This window comes from Sapajus apella, unplaced genomic scaffold (assembly GCF_009761245.1).
Source record: "Sapajus apella isolate SASKATOON/1434 unplaced genomic scaffold, GSC_monkey_1.0 scaffold6, whole genome shotgun sequence".
NCBI classification, from domain to species: domain Eukaryota; kingdom Metazoa; phylum Chordata; class Mammalia; order Primates; family Cebidae; genus Sapajus; species Sapajus apella.
This window is the reverse complement of record NW_022436946.1, coordinates 13555174-13577557: the sequence shown is the minus strand read 5'-3', so window position 1 is coordinate 13577557 and position 22384 is coordinate 13555174. Positions and strand designations below refer to the sequence as shown.

The 22384-nt window shown below is 40.0% G+C and overlaps 1 protein-coding gene and 1 long non-coding RNA gene across 19 annotated transcripts in view; both read right to left on the bottom strand.

The window, feature by feature from the left end:
- The window catches only part of MAP7 (microtubule associated protein 7), a 199708-nt gene that overhangs the window by 150414 nt on the left and 26910 nt on the right, over nucleotides 1-22384 (bottom strand). The gene's annotated exons all lie outside the window — the stretch shown is intronic.
- On the bottom strand, nucleotides 12332-15165 carry LOC116549246. Its single transcript, XR_004267768.1, has 2 exons — nucleotides 13624-15165; nucleotides 12332-13298 (listed from the first exon to the last, which is right to left on the bottom strand). It is a non-coding gene; the product is annotated as an uncharacterized LOC116549246 (long non-coding RNA).

Genomic DNA, 22384 nt, shown 5'->3' with positions numbered 1-22384 from the left:
AGAGGAAAAAGCTCATCTATTACAAACCAAAATAAAATTTTTTTTGTCACTGCCAGGTAATCTAAGATTATTTGGGGAAAAGTCTTCAATAGTATAACTATCAGTAGATTTTAAAGCAGAGCCTCTAATTTCCAAATCATTGGGAAAATGCACAGGAAAAAAAAAACTGAAAAAAATACATCCACATGTCAACAGGAGTTTTCCAAAAATCTTATTGTGTTACCCTCATTTCAATATATATTTCATGTTTTACAACCTCTCTAAACATATAATCACATATGCCTTTTGAGAAAAGAAAAATAAAGAATATTATTTCCAAAGTGGAACTGAAAACCTGAAATGTTTCCATTATTCTCTTCCATGTTGAAATAGTTTGCCACATCTGACAATTTATTTTAATTCACACTAATTCAGTGCCAGAGAAGCAGAACAGTGACCAGTCACTCTGAAGTTTCAGGCAACAGACCGTCAGTCTGTTCCCTCACTGTGAGCTGAAGGTTGGGAATGAAAAGCATTTGCTTCCCTTCCAGTTCTTATATTCTTATCACAGGGCCAGCAGATGGCTTGGAGTCAGAAAGAGGGGCCTAAATGCTGCTCCACCATTTGCTAGCTGTGCGTATTTCTGGCTAGTTACTTCACCCTGGGGTTTACGTATTACACTTTGTAAATAGGGTAAATACCACCCTTAAGAGAACACATGGAAAAGTACCCCTCAGGGCTCTCACAGTAAGTGCTCCATTCATGACAGCGGTTCTCATTTCTCTTACTAAAAATTATAAAGCTGGAAATGGAAACTTTTTCAGATCTTCCTTTCCTCTCCTGTCTCATTTATTTATCATTTATTATACCCCAGTTATTTATCCAATTTTTATGCCCAGATGTCTCTTACGATATATTGCATATGTCAAACATAAGTCACACAATGATCAGATCACAGCATGACAACTTTCCTCGCATCTATCCTTCCAGAACAGAGAAAATAAACAGGTCCACCATCGGTTTGCTCACATGCCACTCTCGGATAAAGCTCCAGTTGAAGCAATTAAGTTCCCATCACAAGTAATCCCTTCTCCTCTACTCACTGGCACATCTGGAGTAGGAAGGGAGGATCATAGTCCGGGTGTGAGGCTGCAGAATAAGGGAAGGTTCCTCCTGTGAATTCAGAGGGCCATAGGCAGCTATAGCTTCATGGACCAGAGCCTGGCATTCACAGAGGTAGTAGTATTTGCCACTGGATTCCAAACCAAGATGCAGAAAATGCTGAGATGACTTTTTGTGCATTTTTCACTAACAGCCAAGTTAGATTTGTAGATTTCTGTTATGTAGCAGGGGTCCAATTCTGACTTTAAGAAAAAATCAGATACACCAGGGCTTATAAAGGAATCTGCCAGAAGCCATTTTAAAAGTGTAATTCAACCATTTGCAACAACAGACCCAGCTCGCAAGTTTGGTATCATGGAGGGGAAAATGAAGAATCTCTTAAGAAGTGTTCTGTGTGTGCACACGCAAACACATACACATGCTACATAATTTCCTAAAGTGGTATACACATACAGACAACCCACACAGACTAATTTCCTGGCCAGAGAAGTATACTACATTTCTTTCCTGGTGATTCATAATACAATATTAAATGCTCTTACAAGTTCAAAAGTAGTGAAATATATTTTCGAGATTTACCTGAATTAGAAACTCTCTTTTGTTAGCACAGCCATTAAGGGCCTGCACAAGGAGTGACTTGTGGAACCCCAGTATGGGAAACAACTGCACGGCATAAGTAGTGGAGTGGCACACAGCACCAGCGGGAAGGTTTGTGAGCACTTCAAATACCCCTGGGAAATGCTCAAAATTTGGGGAGTGATATTTTGTAGGGGCTGATGGGTCCTGAATTGATGGGTTGTAACAATGACCAAGGTATTTTTAAATTATAAGTACAATAATAATTACATTTAGTTTGATATATGATTACTCTAAGTAGAGCTCTCCTCCCAGGAATTCAGATTGTACCCTTATTAGAGTACACAGAATACTGATTTTTTTTTTTTTTTCCCAGCAAAGTAACTTTCTTTTTCCAGGAAAATAAGGCAGCCATACAATGCATCATGATATGTGGCTGAGCTGAAAGCAAAATTGAGGTTGCCAGACCAGCAGTCTGCAAGTCTAAGCTTCCTCTTGTTAACTGAAATAGCCTCTACAATAATAAAAGAAAACCCACAGTCATGGATAGCTAACTCCCTACCTTTTAATTATTCATGCTAATGCCTTGCATGTGTAGTTTATACTTTACAAATGCTAATCAGGCCTAAGGACTGCATGAATAATGGAAGCCTGCAAATAATTACCAAATCTGATCTTAAGCAACGTTTTCAACACGCGCTCTCTGCAGAAATCTTCCCCAAATGCTGCCTTCTCCCTTTCCCTCCTTTATTCTAAAAGAAGGCGGCAAACTTTTTATGTACTTTGCTTTTTCTCTGCCCACCCAATAGTATTGATGCTGAATGACCAAAAGGAAGTGAAGCAAGAAGAGAAAACCAAAAACCCAGGTCTGTAAACTCAATGCAGTTCCAAAAGAAGAATCTGTGTGAACAAGGATTTCTTAGGGGAAAAAAGAGAAGAGGGGTGGGAGAAAGAAGAAGAAACTGAAACCTGGCTGTAACCCTGACCTGCCACGTCAATGGAGATGATAATTGCCCTTCCCATAGATCCGCACAGTGCTGGTACCGTCTGTTTCTTCCCCAAGCGACTCGGCATACCTTACAAAAACAATTAGCTTTATACCAGATGATTGATGCAGCAGTTTCTCTTGCCTTCCTCTAAGGTGGAAAAAAACCACCTAAATGGCTAAATGGTGCTGTCCTTTCCGTTATTTAAAAAAATCTACATTAACCAATGTTTAGTTTTGCAATTAAAACTAAATACTATTTTATAGCCATCCAATTCTCAAAAATCAAAGTGTCTTACTAAATCAAGTGGAAGTGAGTTTGGGGAAATTGGGACTGCCATGAGCTGCAGGCGGAAGTATGCTGATAAAACTATTTCAGAAGGCAGTTTGACATGTGAAAACGCATTGCACATACCACTTCTAGGAATACATGTTTGCACATATGCTAAAAAAGAAGACTATAAGAAGTTACCACAGCGCCGATTTGTCGTAGCAACAAAATGAAAAAACAAAACTTCAATCAACTTCTCCATTCATCAATTGGGAATAGTAAATAAACTGCAGTAAAGTCACACTACAGAATTCTAGGCAGCACTTAAACTGTATTTATCACTTAGGATGGGTATTTTAAAACTTGAGTAGGGGGAGTACAAATGGCAAACTGATATGTTAATATAACATAATTTATGTCACTTTAAACAACAAATGATGTATTATTTATAGATATATGCATGCAGTAAAATTACAGAAATGGGTTGCAAGGGTACATATTATCTCCCTGGGAAGGGAAATAGGGAAATGGGGAGAGAGATGGAAGGAGACGAAACCACGAAAGGATACACAGGAAACAACGACATTAGCCACGATCATTTGTATTTCCCATAAATATATATATGTATGTGGATATATATGTATTTTTTACTTTTTTTTTTTTTTGAGGCAGAGCCTCACTCTGTCACCCAGGTTGGAGTACAGTGGCGCAATCCTGGCTCACTGCAACCTTATGTCCTGAGTTTTGGCAATTCTCTTGCCTCAACCTCCTGACATTACATGTGTGTGCCACCATGGCAAATTTTTGTATTTTTAGTAGACATGGGGTTTCGCCATCTCGGCCAGGCTAGTCTCAAACTACTGGCCTCAAGCGATTTACCCGCCTTGGCCTCTCAAAGTGCCGGAATTACAGGCATGAGCCACTGCTCCCGGGCCATTTCCCATAAATATAGCTTTTAATATATAATATTGATTTTTATCTTTATTTTTAGACACAGTTTCATTCTGTCATCCAGGCTGGAGTGCAGTGGCACAGTCTCAGCTCACTGCAACCTCTGCCTCCCGGATTCAAGCGATTCTCATGCCCAGCCTCCCGAGTAGCTGAGATTACAGGCATGTGCCACCACGCCCAGCTAATTTTTTCTATTTTTAGAAGAGATGGGGTTTCGCCATGTTGGTCAGTCTGGTCTCAAACTCCTGACCTCAGGAGTTCTACTTTTTAGGGACAAACAGATGATAAAATAAAGGACTGAGAAAGGTATATAATCTTACAACAAGGTATAAAGTGAAATAAGCTGGGTTGGCAAGTCATAAAGTAGTATCTTTCTGAACACTGTTTTAAGAACTCAATTACACATTACATTTCTACGTTATGTAGTAAAACTATAGAAATTGACTGCAAAGGTACTATTATCTCCCTGAGAGGGCAAACAGGGAAAGGAAGGGGGAGAGAGATGAACATTAGCCATAATGTTCTCATTTTAGTGTCCCTAGTTTTGTGTGTCTGATGGAAATGTACTATTTGGCTCACAATACTATTATAAAAGTGACTGTCAAAGATAAGTTCTAGTAAAAAATATTTGCTATAGTTAGACAATTACTAGGCATCTGAGGTTATTTTCAAGTTATAAAAAGTCAGAAGTAGAAGACAAATAATGAGAACACATTGACACATCGAAAGGAAAAGCAAGATACTGGGGCCTACCAGAGGAGGGAGAGGATCAGGAAACATAACTAATGAACACCAGGCTTAATTCCTGGGTGATGAAATAAGCTGTACAAACCTCCATGACACAAGTTTACCTCTATAGCAAACCTGCACATGTACCCTTGAACTTAAAATTTGAAAAAAAGAAAAATTTAATAATTCTCATATAGGACTTGTAACTGGCAAGTAGGAAAAATTAAGGAACTTTAAATGTAGTCCATGTAACCACAATATCTTTTCCACTGTGGGGAAAAATACCATTAGACATTGCCTATGAAGTGTATGTTGATATAATCTTTTCCTTCAGAAAACCTTTATAAACATGCTTATGTGACAAAAGCAAAGTGATTGGTAAAAAGGTTTAATAACTTACTTGAGCCTTGAGAAATTTCTTTGTTGTTCGTCAAATTAGCAACAAAAAATCTGTGTTTTTAATTGAATATAATGTTAGAGAAAATTCCTAAGAGTAAATGCCAATTTACGTTCTTCCAGAAAACCTTTTTTTTTAACAGTATCACCTCAATTCAACACATCTTGCCACTATGGAACATCAAATAAGGAGAATTGAATATACATAAGATGACTGTGGTAATCAAAGAAAACTTGTAGCAAGTTAATCCTTACCTAAAGACACGCATAATTATTTCTGTGGATGGTATTAGGTTTCACTGAGAAAGAAGAGGTCACTCAATAACTGGAATTAATAATACTTTACACAAGCCACACTTGAGGGTCACCTGTAGGAAAGGGAAATGTGGGGAGGGAAAGGGAAAGGCATTGGTTCCGGAATTTTTAAGAGGACAGAATTCACAATTGTACAGAATTCAGAATATTTTAAGGTTTATAAGCTTTGGGAAATTTCTCGACTCAATAAAAGATTATTTAGCAGGGGGCATCTGCCTTTCCAGCCTCAGTACTGGGAGTTGGCCCTGGCTGATACTGGAATTGGTCCCGCCTACACAGGTCAACAGACTCCTTTTTATTGGAAAGGTTTCCTTCACTGAGGTGCAAGAATATTGGATAAATTCCTTTCACCTCCAAAAAAGGAATGAAGCTTGAGGGGGGTGTTAAAGCAAACTACGGCCTGAACACTTCGTACTTCTATATTTGAGTCTTCGTAGACAAACTGCAACCTAGCTTAACAGGCAGACAAAACTGAAAACCTAACTTAGTAGCATGCACCTGTAACAACAGCGGAGTGTTGGCCAATCCCTGCGGCCATACTTCAACCACTCATAAACTGCTGAGTGTTCAAACTGAATTTAAATAAGGCAAACACCAAGCTGTAACCAATCTCACTGTTTCTGTACCTCACTTCTGATTCCTGTACATCATTTTACCCTTTTTGTCTATAAATTTGTTCTGACCACAAGGCTCCCCTGGAGTCTCCGAATCTGCTGTGATTCTGGAGGCTGCCTGATTCGCAAATTCTCTTTTTTTTGCTCAATTAAACTTCATCAAATTTAACTTGTCTGAAGTTTTATTTTAAGAGGGGCTACAAGAAAAGTAATCCTGCCCCCCCCCAGAAAAGTGGGGTAAGGCAGCATTTTGAGCTGAAATGTACTTAAGTGGGGGTCAATCTCAATGGAGGGCTTAAAGGATACCTTACGTGACTCTAATGAGTCTTCGAATCCCACAGTTCTCTCTCTGGACTCCTGGAGGCCAAGAAGATCCAGAAAACAGGAGAGAAGGACAGGAAGCAGGGTAGCAATCTGCCTAAAGCCAGAGTTACTGCTTTCAATTTTCTCACAGACCAGACACACATTTCTTTTAACTTGTTTCAAGTCTTCCAAAATTTAGACATCCTTCCAGAAGATTCCCCAAAAAAGAAAAAAACAAATTTTATTTTTTAAATAATTCTTTTTTTTTTAATTTAAGAAAAAACATTTTTTTAAAAAAACAAAATTTAGACATCTTAACAAAATGCTGGTTTCTTAAAACTACTAAGATAAAGCCATTGAACTAAGAAAACTTTCCAAATATTAATAACATTCGATACCATTTACAGGCTGCCTGAATAGTACCTGATTAGGCACAGTTACAGGCACATTTTAGTTATGATTTCACCTAATCCTTACTAACCCTGTGAGAGAGGTTTCACTACCTGCCCTGATTTATGGATAAAGCAAGTGAGGCACAGAAGTTGTAAGTACCTCCTAAAGCACACATTTAGGAGGAGGTACAAATGGGCTCTGGATTGGCTCCAGAGTCCAAGTTTTAACTCCTACCCCATATGGCCTCCAAGACACCACGACACACTGCGAGCTCCCTCGATTCTACATATTATTTGACACACATCCCCAATTTAAAATTTCAGAGCTATTCCTAGTACATTAGAATCTAACTTGCCCATTTTGTCTGTTAGAAAATTTGGTTTTCAGGGTGGGTGCAGTGGTGAAAGTCTGTAATGCCAGCACTTTGGGAGGCTGAGGCAGGTGAATTGCTTCAGGAGTTTGAGACCAGCATGGGCAACATGGTGAAACCCTGTCTCTACAAAGATACAAAAATTAGCTGGGCATGGTAGCACGTGCAAGTACTCTCAGCTACGTGGGAGTCTGCGGTAGGAGGATCACTTGAGCCTGGGGAGGTGGAGTCTGCAGTGAGCCAAGATCACACCACTGTTCTCCAACCAGGGCAACACTATCTCAAAAAAAAGAGAAAGAAAAGAAAATTTGGTTGTCATCAGAGACCACAGTAACAAAGACTTGTCACATCATTATCAGTCCTGAAGCATCACTATTATTCTCAGCCTCAGGATAAGGAAATTAATTTTTTATCAAATATTAACTTATCAGAGATCAAGCATCCTGAATTTGGGCACCAAACTTTTTGTGAGCCTAACTGTTCCAAGCTTTCTGTTGATGTGATATATCTACTATGGCTTCATACAGGGTACCTGCTTCTCCTCAGTCAACTTCTAAGTCTCATGAATGCTAAGTCTCAGGGCCCCAAGAAAGAAATGATAATGCTAAATACTGTAGACTGGTCCAGGATGAACCATCAGTTGCAATCCAGGATGGTTTTCTCATTTATTTTTTGTTTTAATGTTCACACTAAAATATCACAGTCAAGTTTGAAGATCAAATACACTAGAGACAAACTGAAATAGAAAATTAACCTACTCATTAAAGTGTATCTAATCTTGGAAGAAACCAAGTCCAGGATACTGAGAATGACTAAGTAGGTTTCACTACAAATGATTATGACATTAACTGTCAGAAGAATGGAATTCAAAAAAACACCATTTAATATCATTTAAGTCCTGAAATAAAGCTCTGCTTTCTAAACATATCACCTGAAATAGTAATGGACTCATTCTTTAACTTTGTTCTCTTAAAGTAAAAAGATATAGATCAGTAATTATATTAACTCTCTCATGAAGCATCTGTAGTTGTAATGACCCACAATAAATAACCAAGAAATCCTCAGGTGGGGCTGGAGCATTCAATTTACTTCTCCCCATAACGCTTCACCAAAAAACCATGTCACTAGCCACATAACTGCAATACTGTCGACACTCAGGATTTACTGAAATCCAATGTCAGTGGCCAATAGTCCTTTTTAAACATTAACCTCTTCCTTCTTCAAAATCATATCAAAAGAAAACGGAAGTTCCTCATTCCTCTCCTTTCTGTTGAATTGTAATTAGAATAATACAGGCTATATGTCCTTCCGTCTATTTTCTCTCTCTAGTCAAGAGAGTAAATTATGATGTAGAAGCTCCTTATTTTGTTTTTAAGTTTTTTGTAAAGATGTGGTCTTGCTATGTTGCCCACAGTGGCTTCAAACTCTTCGCCTCAAGTAATCCTCCCACCTGGGCCTCCCAAAGTGCTAGGATTACAGGCATGTATCACTGCACCCAGTCTGTTTTTGTTTGTTTGTTTGTTTTTTGAGACAGGGTCTCATTCTGTTGCACAGGTTGGAGTGCAGTGGCATGATTACAGCTCACTGCAGCCTCAATCTCCCATACTCAAGCAATCCTTTCACCTCAGCCTCCTGAGTTAGCTGGGAATACATACAGGCACCACCATGTAAGACTATTTTTTAATTTTGCAGAGATGGGCCATCACGACGCTGTCCAGGCTGGTGCTGAACTCCTGGACTCAAGAGATCCTTCTGCCTCTGCCTCCCAAAGCACTGGATTATAGGCATGAGCTATGGTGCCCCGCCTGAAAGCTAATTTAAAACATCCTCAGTACTTAGAGCAAATATTAGATGTTAAGAGTGAGGTACAGGCTGGGGGACACGGTGGCCCACACCTCTAATCCCAGCAATTTGGGAGGCTGAGGCAGGTGGATTACTTGAGGTCAGGAGTTTGAGACCAGCCTGACCAATATGGTAAAACCCTGTCTCTACTAAGAATACAAAAATTAGCTGGGTGTGGTGGCATGCGCCTGTTGTCCCAGCTACTCGGGAGGCTGAGACAGGAGAATTGCTTGAACCTGGGAGGCAGAGGTTGAAGTGAGCCAAGATCGTGCCACTGTACTCCAGCCTGGGCAAAAGAGTGATGTACAGTAGACAAGAGGGGTGAGCACCCCTGGGATGTGATTTGACAACTGGCCAGCAGCAAATTGGGCTCAGCTGATGGTGAGAGAATAAGAAAGTGGAACTGACCCAAGCAGCTGGTTTTTAGGAGTCTCCCAGTAATATTCAACAGACCTAAAAAAGAAACAGGAGGCTATGAGGGGATACCTGAGCCTGCAAGGAAGGCCCAGGCATCACTGCAAGTGCATCGTTGAAATGGTTACCCAGGAGTTCCAGGCTTGACAAAACACCAGTGAGTGGGGAGGATTCATAACTGTGAGAACACAGGGGACTCAGAAGCCTGGGGGTGGTGGAGAGGAGGAAGGTTCAGAATGTATAAAGCGTTACTGCAGGTAGGAGGATGAGCTCACACACAGCAGTTCACCCCATCACTGGTTTCGCTTTCTTCATTCTGAGTTACCTACAGTCAACTACAGTCTGAAAATAGGTGTGTACAATACCACAACATATTCTGGGAGAGACCATATTCATATAATTTTTATTACAGTATGCTATATTATATTTTATTATTGTTGTTAATCTCTTACTGTGTCTAATTTATAAATTAAACTGTATCACAGGTATGTATAGAAAAAACATAGTATATACATATAGGGATCAGTACCATCTGAGGTTTCTGGCATCCACTGGGGCTCTTAGAAGGATAAGCGGGAGACTACTACATATGGAGACATTTAGCATAGGGTAGGCACCAAATCACTGTTTGCGGAATCTGAAGTCTGTGGATACCTAGGGGAATTTCTGAGTTGATGATACCACAGGTGGCGTGGAAACAAGTCCCAGCATAAACCTACACTGCTGGCTGAATGAAGTTCAAGTGAAGGTCATGCAGCATCAAAGTAGATGTGTGTGTGTCACTGAAACTTATGGCAGTAGAGTGATAATAATTTTGAAATTAGTTGGATTGTGAGAAAATTTGGTTGATATAAGAGGTCAGTTTGGAGTTCCATTCAAAATTCATACTAATTTTAATGTCACGGTATTCTACACTACTAGATGGGTAAGGGGAAATTATAGGATTCAGAACAATACCATTAAAAATTAGGATAGGATTTTCTACTGTATGTCACAGAAGAATCAGAGGTAGCAAATTCATAAAAAGAAATTGTGATTCCCCAAGCAAGCCCAGGGTGAAAACCCAGAGTGCTGACGTTTTGAATCCTAACATCTCAGTTGCCACTTTGCATCTTCACAGCGCTGAATAAAAGGTGTGTACCAGGAACTGTCTACCCACAAAGAACCTGTCTTAACCTGTTTTACTGGGCCTTCAAAAAAAAAAAAAAAAAAAAAAAGGCAGATGCGGAGATGGTATTATAAAACAAAAGCATAAAAGGAAATTTGTGAGGGTGGCTTAATGAGATGCATTCAACAGGTGGAGAACCAGGGGGAGTGTGGCTAGGTACACAGTGGACTTTGTTAGATTAGCAGCAGCTCTGGTTCACTTTCCAAGATCTTTCCTAATCCACAGAGGCACAGGTGGAGCGGAGGTGGGGACACTACTAGTCAAGAGCTCAGTGGGAGTTTAAATCACTAAGGATTTGTGTATATAAGTTCTCCCTGGCTTACACTTAATATGGTCATGATAACTGAATTTCAACTGTGCAAAAGGAAAGAAAATACTTACAATACTTCAAACATGACTGTAATGAGGATATACTACAAACTCAAAATGAACATTTTATAATAAGCTCTGGGAGTTCAAGGAAAGATGATGGCAGAAAGTGCTTCTGGAATGGTCTAGCACTGGAATTTTATGCAAGTAAGCCATTGCAGACTCTCCAAGCCAATGTCCTAGCCGAAAACAAACAAGTCATCCCTACCTGAAGGCTAGTGGACAAAGGTCATTAAGACAAAAGTCACTGTCATTATCCAGGCAGGGTGATGACTGATCTGGTATCTCCAGGCCTTTGCTAGATTCAGAGCAAAGTCCTGGACCCTGGAATGTTCAAAAGCCTAGACAGATTGCCTCCCCAGCTGTGCTGCATCATTCTCCGGCCGGCAGAGCTAGTGTGTTGCCTTCAATCAGTTATCTCATGAGGAACCAGATTTGGGCTTCTGCCATCTGGCTTAGCACCCATGGACTAAGAGGTCTTGAATCAGCACCTAGAAATAATTTCCTTCAAGTTCTACAGAACAGCTCAATGGAAAAAGAGAACTGTTTCAGTGGAAAAACTAAATACCGAAGTGTCTAAGACTATTATGAATGTAAAAAATTGTTGGATGTATTCTTGTCAAGTTTTTATCTAGGTTGTGATATCTGTTCATGTAATGAAGATTTAGGAAATCTCAACAAGGCATACCTCAGAATACTGCTGGTTTATTTCCAGACCACCCCAATAAAGCAAATATTGCAATAAAGCAAATCACACAAAATTTTTGGTTTCACAGTGCATGCAAAGTTATGTTTTCATTACACTGTAGCCTATTAAGAGTACAACAACACCATGTCCTAAAACAATGTACATAACTTCATTAAAAAATACTTGATTGCTTAAAAATGCGAACAATCATCGGAGCCTTTAGTGAGTTGTCCTCTTTTTGCTGGTGGAGGGTCTTGCTTCCACGTTGATGGTTGCTGACTGATAAAGATGGTGGTCACTGAAGGTTGGGGTGCTGTGGCAATTTCTTTCTTTCTTTTTTTTTTTTTTTTTGAGAAGGGGTCTCACTGTGTTGCCCAGGTTGCAGGGCAGTGGCATAACCACAAGTTACCGCAGTCTTGACCTCTCAGGCTCAAGTGATCCTTCTGCCTCAGCCTCTCAAGTTGCTAGGACTACAGGCTAGTGATACGACACCCAGCTAGCTTTTGTTGTTGTTGTTTTTTGGTAGAGGCAGGGTCTCACTATATTGCCCAGGCTGGGTCTCAAATTCCTGGGATCAAGTGATCCTCCTGCCTCGGTCTCTCAAAGCACTGGGATTATGAGTGTGAGCCACTGCACCCAGCTGCAATTTCTTAAAATAAGACAGCAATGAAATTTGCCAAGGCTGTGAACTCTTCCTTTCATGAAAGATTTATTTCTCTGTTGTATGAGGTGTTGTTTGATAGCATTTCATCTACAGAACTTCTTTAAAAAATGGACTCTATCTTCTCAAACCCTGGTGCTGCTTTATCAACTAAGTTTATGTAATATTCCAAATCCTTTGCTGTCATTTCAACAACGTTCACGGCATCTTCACCATGAATAGATTCCATCTTAAGAAACCACTTACTTTGTTCATCCATAAGAAGAAACTCATCTGTTCAAGTTTTATAATGGAATTGCAGCAATTCAGTCACACCTTCAGGCTCTATTTCTAATTCTAGTTCTCTGCCATTTCCGGCACATCTGCAGTTACTTCCTCTACTGAAGTCTTAAACCCCTCAAAGTCATTGGTGAAGGTTGGAATCAATGCTTCCAAACTCCTGTTAATGTTGATATTTTGAGTTTTGTATGGTAGACGCACCTGACAGTGACAATGTGACTTGAGTTTACCTGAGAATGACCCTGTATGGCAGAGGCACCTGAATGTGTATTCAGAAGTATGAGCTAAGGAATCCAGAAGTGGTCAACTCAGAGACCCATTCCTTGTCTATGACAACTGAGCCCCAGACACATCCTGTGGAACATGGGCCACATAGGGGATCAAGGCTCATTGTTTTGGGTTAAATGAGGTTTGCCAGGTGGAGATTGCTAGGCGGAGTGTGTTAAGTAAAAATGTTATTTAAATTGCATTCGTTCTGCAAATGGTGGTGGTGCTTTTGCCCAGCCTGCCACCACTGGACTCTCTCATCCGTGTGTAAGTTCCCGGTAAAACCTATGTCTCATTCGCTGGCTCTGGGTCTCTTCTTCAGCCTCTTGAACCTGGTGCCATCCCCACTGGAGTCAATAGGGGTTTGGCACACCAACCTCCTTCTGTGGATCACAAACATTATTAATGGCATCTACAATGGTGACTCTTTTCCAGAAGGTTTTCAATTTTCTTTGCCCATCTCCATCAGAGGAATCACTGTCTATGGCAGCCATAACTTTACAAAATATATTTCTTAAGTAATAAGACTTGAAAGTCAAAATTATTCTTTGATCCAAGGGCTGCAAAAATGGATGTTGTGATGGCAGGCATGAAAACAACGTTAACCTCCTTGTGGCTGGGTATGGTGGTTCACACCTATAATCCCAGCACTTTGGGAGGCCAAGGCAAGTGAATCACTTCAGGTCAGGAGTTCAAGACCAGCCTGGCCAACATGGTGAAACTCTTTCTCCATTAAAAATACAAAAAGTTAGCCAAGTGTGGTGTGCACACCTATAATCCCAGCTACTTGGGAGGCTGAGGAAGGAGAATTGCTTGAACCCGGTAGGCAGAGGTTGCAATAAGCTGAGATCACTGCACTCCAGCCTGGGTGACACAGTGAGATTCTTAAAAAAAAAAAAAAAAAAAGAGACAGAGAGAAAACAACATTAACCTTCTTGTACATCTCTATGAGAGCTGTTGGGTGACTTGGTACATTGTCAATGAGCAGTAATATTTTGAAAGAAAACTTTTTTTCTGAGCAGTAGGTCTCAACAGTGGGCTTAAAATAGTCAGTATACCATGCTATAAACAGACACGCTGTCACCCAGGCTTTGTTGTTCTACTGAGAGAGCGCACAAAGAGTAGATTTAGCATAATTCTTAAGGGCCTTAGCATTTTCAGAATGGCAAATGAACACCGGCTTCAACTCCAAGTCAATGACTGCAATGACTCAGCTGCATTAACCCCTAACAAGAGATTCAACCTGTCCTTCGAAGCCAGGCACTGACTTTGGCTCTCTGGCTATCAACGTCCTAGATAGTGTCTTCTTTCAATAGAAGGCTGTTTTAACTCCATTGAAAATCTGTTATTTAGTGTAGTCACCTTCATCAATTACTTTGGCAAGGTCTTCTGGGTAACTTGCTGCAGCTTCCCCATCAGCACTTGCTGCTTCACCTTGTGCTTTTATGTTATGGAGACAGCTTCTTTCCTTGAACCTCATGACCATCTTCTGCTAGTTCCAAACTTTTTTTTCTGCAGCTCCCTCACCTCTCAGCCTTCATAAAATTGGAGAGAGTTAGGGGCCTTGTTCTGGATTAAGCTTTGGCTTAAGAGAATGTGCGGCTGGTTTGATCTTCTATCCAGACCACTCAGACCTTCTCCGTATCAGCATTCAGGCTGTTTCACTTTCTTATCATTTGTGTGTTCATCAGGGTAGCACTTTTTGCTTCCTTTAAGAACGTTTCCTCTGCATTCACATCTTGGCTGTTTGGCACAAGAGGCCTAGCTCTCAGCCTATCCAGGCTTTCAACATGCCTTCCCTCACTAGGCTTACTCATTTCTAGCTTTTGATTTAAAGTGAGAGACATGCAATTCTTCACTTTAGCACTTAGATTAGAGGCCATAAGGTTATGAGTTAACTTCATTTCAAAATTGTCATGTCTCAAAAATTAGGAAGGCCTGATGACAGGGAGAGAGACAGAAACTGATGGGTTGGTAGAGCAGTCAGCACACATACAATATTTGTTAAGTTTGCTATCATGCCCATGTTTGTGGGCATGGTTTGTAGCTTACCAAAATAATTACAATAGTAACATCAAAGATTACCCATCACAGACCACCATGAGATATAATAACAATGAAAAAGTTTGAAATATTGCAAGAATTCCCAATATACAACACAGAGATGCTGCTGGAAAAATTGTGCCAACAGACTTGCTTGATAAAGGGTTGCCACAAACCTTCAATTTAAAAAAAAAAAAGCAGTATCTGTGAAGCACAATAAAAGAAAGTATGTGCATACTACACTCTGTATAGGTGCTGGGGGCACAGTGTGAATCTGATAGACATAGTCATTGCTTTCTGGAAGCTTCGTCTAGTTGAGGAGACAAACACTAAACAATTCAGCAAACACTTAATACATAATTTGCCTGGAGTAAGAAAGGGCCCAGAATCTGAGACTAGCTTGGTCTGGGAACATCCTTAGGGACATGGCAATTTTCTGTGTGTGTGTTTGAGACAGGGTCTCACTCTGTTGCCCAGGCTATAGTGCTATGACCATGGTTCACTGCAGCCTTAACCTCCTTGGGCTCAGGTGATTCTCTCACCTCAGCCTCTGAAGTAGCTGAGATCACAGGCACACACCACCACACCTGGCTAATTTTTGTATTTTTTTGTAGAGATAGGATCTCTGTTGCCAGGGCTGTTCTTGAGCTCCTGGGCTTAAATCATCCTCCCACCTCAGCCTCCAAAGCACTGGGATTACAGGCATAAGCCACCAGGCCTAGCCAAGGAAATGACATTTAAACTAAAGGACAAGTAAGGTAGAGTGAAGTGGAGAGTGGAGAAGCAGCTGAAGTACATACCAGGTAGAAGAAAGAGCTCCAAGCGAGACAGTATCTACTCCACCAGGACACAGATCCACTGGCATATATATGTTCAAATCTAACAGCAAATAATATTGAATTTGGTGCTTTCTCTACCATAAGTGTTCATAGCACTTACTTCTGAGTGACTAGAGAGCAAAACATGACTACCACAGAGAAACAAGATGTATTGAAATAAAAGATGGCTAATCATATGCAGAATAAGAAGTCTTGGTGCTGAAAATCATCCTGCATAAAATACATTTGGCATCCCCAAATGTAAGCATCCATAATCTCAACCACTGGCAAAACCTGTCCACTAGACTAGGACACTGCCATCAAACGATTCACACACACATGCACATGAGCACACACACACACCCCAAATCAGAAGGAAAAAAAAAAAAACCCTTGCAAATAAAAAAAAATCCTTTGAATTGGTTTTTAAAATGGCAGAGGATCATTGCTATTGTTTCCTAATTAAGGTAGATCAGAGTTTTCTATTAATCCCAAGGAATAACAGGTACATTCCCTTAATTGTATTTAAAATAACAGGTAAGGTGATCTGACGTAATGGCAATTTATTTCCTTCATTTAACACAACAAAATTACAGGGTACTGCATGAGCAATCTACCTGGCAGCTAGGACTTTTGATCCACATGAACACAGGAGGATCCAGTCACATGTGCCTATGACGGGAAAGTGACTAAATGGCACAAGAAAGGAGGCAGCCTTCCTAGAAATTTTCACTCACAAGCAAGTGAAGGAAGGAAATTTGATTAGGGAAAATATCTCCATAAAAATAGACTGCTTAAGGTGCAGCACAGACAAGCATGATGGTCTTTCCACCAGGTTATTCTTCCAACAGTACATGTCAGTAGAAGCTACCAGAAAATGTGAGACATTTGGTTATATATTACCAGTATTATAGTTGTCACATAATGAGCTCCAATTATTTTCCAGAGAATAAGCTAAGTGCTTATGTATTCTCTCTAATACTCGCCATCACCTGTGAGCATGATTTAATTCATTTCATTTCACAGATGAGAATCTGAGGCTTAGAAAGGTTAAATATTAATAACAGTAATGTGCATATTTCCACACGTAGCACTTTTTCTATCACTTTTTTCTAAGCACTTTTTTTCACAGTCTCTCACACCAAATATAGCCTGGATTTCGAATAACTGTGGCAAACTTGGACCTGTGGCCACTCAAAACTAGTGAACGTGGTGAAACCTTTCTAGTATCCTGTTTTCCTGCTATGTAAACTGATATCCGCTGATAGTGGCTGGTTCTGAATTTCTATAGTTCTACATCGGGGCTCAGAGGTGACAACTGGTTTGAAGGGGGTAACTTAAAGCTACATTTTTACTTAGATCTTAAGCTACATTATTTGGGAAGTTTTTAAAAGAGGCTAATAGAGATTCCAACTCTCTTTCCTCCTGCCCAACTCCAAGACAACTCTTGGTAATGCACTCAACTACTGACATTGAAAGCAATTCTCTTAGGACTACAGAGGTGGCACCAGCCTCCGGACTGTTGTTCTCAATAATGGTATTAGAACAACAGGTTCTGCTGAATCTTGGTATTTTAATATCTTTTTACTACTTTATTAGGCCTACAACTTTAACTTAGAATAAATCTGGTCCCCAAAACCATATGTATTCGAGAGAAAGACTGTTAGCATATTTTTTCTTGGTCTATACTCCTGAACTTAATTTCCAATCTGGGATTGTAAATTATTTGGAATTTAGGAAGATTCTATGAGAATTTTCTTACTAACAAACCATTGCTGGACAGATAGCCTGAAAAACAGGACTTGCATTTTACAGTTGGCATAAATGTCAAATGATGCTCTGGTAAATATTTCACTGTCTTATGTCCATCTGTGACACACTTTGGGCCTCTGAGTCTGGGTCTGGGGTAAAATGGGGTATGACTTACCTTCTGAATTGGGAAACTAGAACATAAACTTAACATAACATATGGAAGGTGCAACATAAAGTGGGCTTTTCCTAAATGTCTAGATGACCTGAGAATTAAGATGGAGTCTCTTGATAAAATCACCTTCATTGCTGTTAAGTTTCTTTTTTTTTTTTTTTGAGATGGAGTTTCACTCTTGTTGTCCAGGCTGGAGTGCAATGGTATGATCTCGGCTCCCTGCAACCTCTGCCTCCCACGTTCAAACAATTCTCCTGCCTCAGCCTCCCAAGTAGCTGGAATTACAGGCATGTGCCACCATGCCCTGCTAATTTTGTGTTTTTAGTAAAGACAGGGTTTCTCTATGTTGGCCAGGCTGGTCTTGAACTCCCGCCTCAGGTAATCCGCCTGCCTTGGCCTCCCAAAGCGCTGAGATTACAGGCGTGAGCCACCATGCCTGGTCAATTGCTGTTAAGCTTCTACTAAGTGAAAAACATGGTCAAGGTGCCTGGAGCCACTTGGAGAATTTCTGTAACAATAAATTAAAGTTGCTCTTGGAGACACATAGATGTTAATGGAAATGGATATTCAATTCAAACTCAGACTACAATCTTCTAATAAATAATATCTAAGAGTTATCAGCGGGGAGACTCTAAGCAAATACTTAATTGTGTTTGGTTCCTGTGACTGAAGGAGTCAGCTCTTTAGCTCCATCAGTTTTAGCTCTGGAAACAGGCACACAATTTTTAAGTCTTTTAGTTTTATATAGCAAGTAAATTACATTTTATATTATACCTCACTATACAAAAACTTTGGTTATACACAGGTTAAATCATGTTCCTCTTGTACACAGTGACACATATGGTAATTACTACTTATATAACACAGAATGCCTGGGGAACAGTTGTATTCATTTATTCAAATAGTTATAGAGAATCCAATGAGTACAAGTCATACATTAGTTGATGTGATCTTTGCCCTATCCCCTATTATTTTTATATACTTTGAATAAAATATTACATTTAAGGTATCTTTAGCAAATAAAAGTTATGCCAATCAATTTGACTTCAAGATTTCCTCCTCATAATAAGGATCTTTGACACTGTTGTTCTAAAACATATTTTTGCCTCCCTAGCTGTTAAATTTAACAGCTGAAACCATTTACCTAGCCTTAAAATGGCACACATAAAGACACTGGGAAAAAAAATGGTGAAAGCTTACAGAACAAAAGAAGAAACAAGGACATGTATGAGAATGACTCTATAGAGGCATTCTCATTTCCTGTTCTAAGACTCCTCTTGGAAAACAAAAAGACCAATGACTTAGAAAAGGACATTGCAGTCGCTAGATCATCACCTATCCAACAGAAATATAAATGGTGAACATTAGATTATATTTCATTTGGAAACCTTAACTGGCAGAAATTTACCTTTACAGTGGAAAGGCCAAAAGAAGAGAAGTCACTGCAGGTTCCATAAATATACATTTTAGCAAAATGGGGGTGGGGGTACAGTTTCTCAGAACTGCTGTGTCTTGATTTCAAGGAGAAGTTGTATTTCTTTACAATTTAATCTATGATTAACTAACAAAAGGGACAGGAAGCATTATTAACCTTGATATTAACAAAGTGGTCAATTAATAGCACCTTCTAACTATATACCTTCGTTTTTCCACCAAAGGAAATTGAATAGCAAGACAGAAAACAACAAAACAGGGCTGGGTGCAGTGGCTCACTCATGTAATCCCAGCACTTTTTGATCCCCAGGTCAAATGTGGGGATCACTTAAGCCCAGGAGCTGGAGACTAGCCTAGGCAACAAAGCAAGACCCCACCCCTACAAATTAAAAGAAAAAAAAAAAGACAGCCAAATATGGTGGTGTGCACCTTTAGTTGCAAGCTACTTAGAAGGCTGAGGAGGGAGGATCACTTGAGCCCAGGAGTTCAAAGCTATAATGAGCCACGATCATATCACTGCACTTCAGCTTGGAAGACAGAGCAAGACCTTGCCTCAAAATAAAAAAAAAAAAAAAAAGAAGAAGAAGAAGAAAAAGAGAATCTCTGATATACCATTAGACAGATACAGTTTGGTAGAGAGCAGTATGATTGACATATCAAACACAGAATTGTCTCTTTCAAAGTAGTTACCTTGAAAGGGTAATTCTAATGCTATCAACATTTCTTAGAATTTCTATATTATGAAGACCTTCAGAGTCTGTGAACGTTATTTTAGGTGTTAAGTTTACCTTTGTTTCATAATGTTCCACGTACTCTGGAAGGTACAGGATATAAAGAGGAGTGAGTCCTGGCCCTTACAAAGCTTACAGTGTTGAGAAGGGCATGGAAGTGTTCATGGATAATTTCATTATGCTGAAGTAAGCATCAGGACTGAAGTAAGTACAGGACTTATAATGCCAAAGGACCACAGCGAGGGCTGCCCTTTGTGCTGGGAATGAGGAGGCTGGGAGCAAGAGAGGAGGTTTTCTGGAGATGGTACCCAAGGTGAGTCTGGAGAAGATGCCATGTGACCTGATTCTACGGAGCCTAAGTCAGAGTCACCCAAATGAGGAAGAAAGGCGAGGAAAATGGAGAGATGAGCATGAGCAGGACACACAGGCATGCAAGAGCACGACGGAAAAGACAAATGCAAGTACTTTGGTGCTGCTGGAGCACAAAGTGTGAAGAGTGGCAGGAAAGAAGATGGAGAGGGAAAAAGGGACCAGCTGGTAGGTAGTCTAGATGTCATGCTAAGGGGCTTGGCCTATTTCTTAGGTCGGGGTCACAAAAGCAATGACTACAGTAATGTAGATAACTGAGGCAGGCCATGTAATGCATATGCTAGAAGAGGGGCACTGGAGCATGCATGACCCATCTATGGCATATGACAGCTGCTACTTAGCTCCAGCTGATGACTACTGTGAAGAAAGATGACAAGGGTGGCTGTGTCTTCCAGTTTTTCAAGGGAAGCTGAAACCCAGATTATGAAAAAAAACAGTTTCTAAATGTTGGCTTGTAAACACCTGCAGGGGACAAATAAACATAGCTAGAGACTAAATATGGCTCCAAGACTCCTAGTCAAGACCTCTGTTTCAGTGGAAGCAATACCCCTGGGAAGTTTAATTCCAATGGGCAGATATGCCCATTGGAAAGATGTCATAGTGGCATGCTGTGAAGGATGGGTTGGAAATAGGAAAGGCTGCAAGCAGGAAGACCATGATCCACCTAGGGAGTGATGAGTCTTTCATCTTTTGAGGAAGATGATACTTTTGAAAAAAGCAAGTAAAAGTCATTTAGAGTCAAGTCTCATGAGTAAATTTAGTATTCGTGCTGGATATCAATCAGATTTTATATAAAACAAGACAGGAGTATAAAGTCAATGAGATGACTGCTTTAGGCAGTGCACAGAATGGGTCAGGAGGCCATAATAAAACAGAAGTTGTAAAATGTATTGTGTAATAGTCATGAAGCCTCTAGAAGTGTCTATCTGCGGGAAAACATTGTGTGGATGTCTAGCTTCTCTAACGGCATTCAAAAGAAGCTTTGCCCATTATTCTACGCTCCTGCCTTTAATGTCTGTGTGAGCTTCCAACGTCAGCCAGACATTTGGGATGGGATAGGAATCTATATCCCTTAAACTCTCTGCTTCAGATTAAAATCTTCAGGCTAATGGCTTCACAGTTGGCATTTATTTAACATTTCTACCACTCTCATCCTCTCCCTTTCCTGATTTCAATTTATACTCTTGCATTATTTGTACCTATTTTTCTTCCTCCACTGTGAGCAGAAACTATGTCAATTATCTTTGCATTGCTTCCACAAAACCCCAGCAGAGTAATCTGCCACAGAGTGAGCATTTAACAAATGCTTGTTTAGGAAGAAAATGCCTTATTACTTAATAATCACTGTGCTCAGCAAAATTCACCAGGAGGCAGGTTTGCCTTGAAACCTGTCCAAGGGCATTTCATTACTGCAGCACCTATACAGTCTCTCCGAAGCCAGTCCTGAAGTCAGCATTACAAGGAGGCTTGAGGTTCTGAGGTATAATAAGCCCAGCTTGCTCCAAGTGACTATTTAATTACTATGGTAATAATAGTAAGGTATGTAAAACATTGTACTCCTATTGATTACATGGAAAAGTAATCACTCCTTTAGGAATTATCTAGTCTACCATCTAAACAAACTATTGTCACCCCACCAGATAACTATGAAGCCACCATAGAAGCCCATATGGTAATCTCCAAGTTAACTCTTACTGAGTTCATTGGTGTTTACCCAACAGTATGGTACCTGAAAAGATGGTACTCATCATTAGCTAGGATAATCCTGCACAGAAACATTCAACTCATAAAATTGAGATGGTAAACTTCTTTATTACTGGCAGAAAAAAGATACTACGCAGAAAACCAGGTTTGGATACCAGGTTTGAATATGTTTGGCACATTAGGCCATGGGGTGGGAAAAGTTAAGTTTCTGACTGTGTGTTTTCATAGTCACACACAAAAGATAACCTGTATGTCATCTCGCTATGATGCTTTGGAAATAATAATTTAGAAAATAAGAGACGGCCAGGCACATCTGTAATCCCTCACGCCTGTAATCCCAGCCCTTTGGGATGCCAAGGTGGGAGGATCAGTTGAAGCCAGGAGTTCAAGACCACCTGGGTAACACAGCAAGATCCCATCTCTAAAAAAATTTTTTAAAAAAATTAGTTGGGTGTGGTGGCATGTGCCTGTAACTCCAGCTATTAAGGAGGTTGAGGCAGAAGGATCACTTGAGCCCAGGAGTTGGAGGCTGCAGTGAGCTATGATCATGCCATTGCACTCCAGCTTGGGCAACAGAGGAAGACCCTGTCGCCTCATCAAAAAAAAAAAAAAAAAAAAAAAAAAAAAAGAAGAAAAAGGAGAAAAAAAAAAAAAAAGAATCCATTAAAA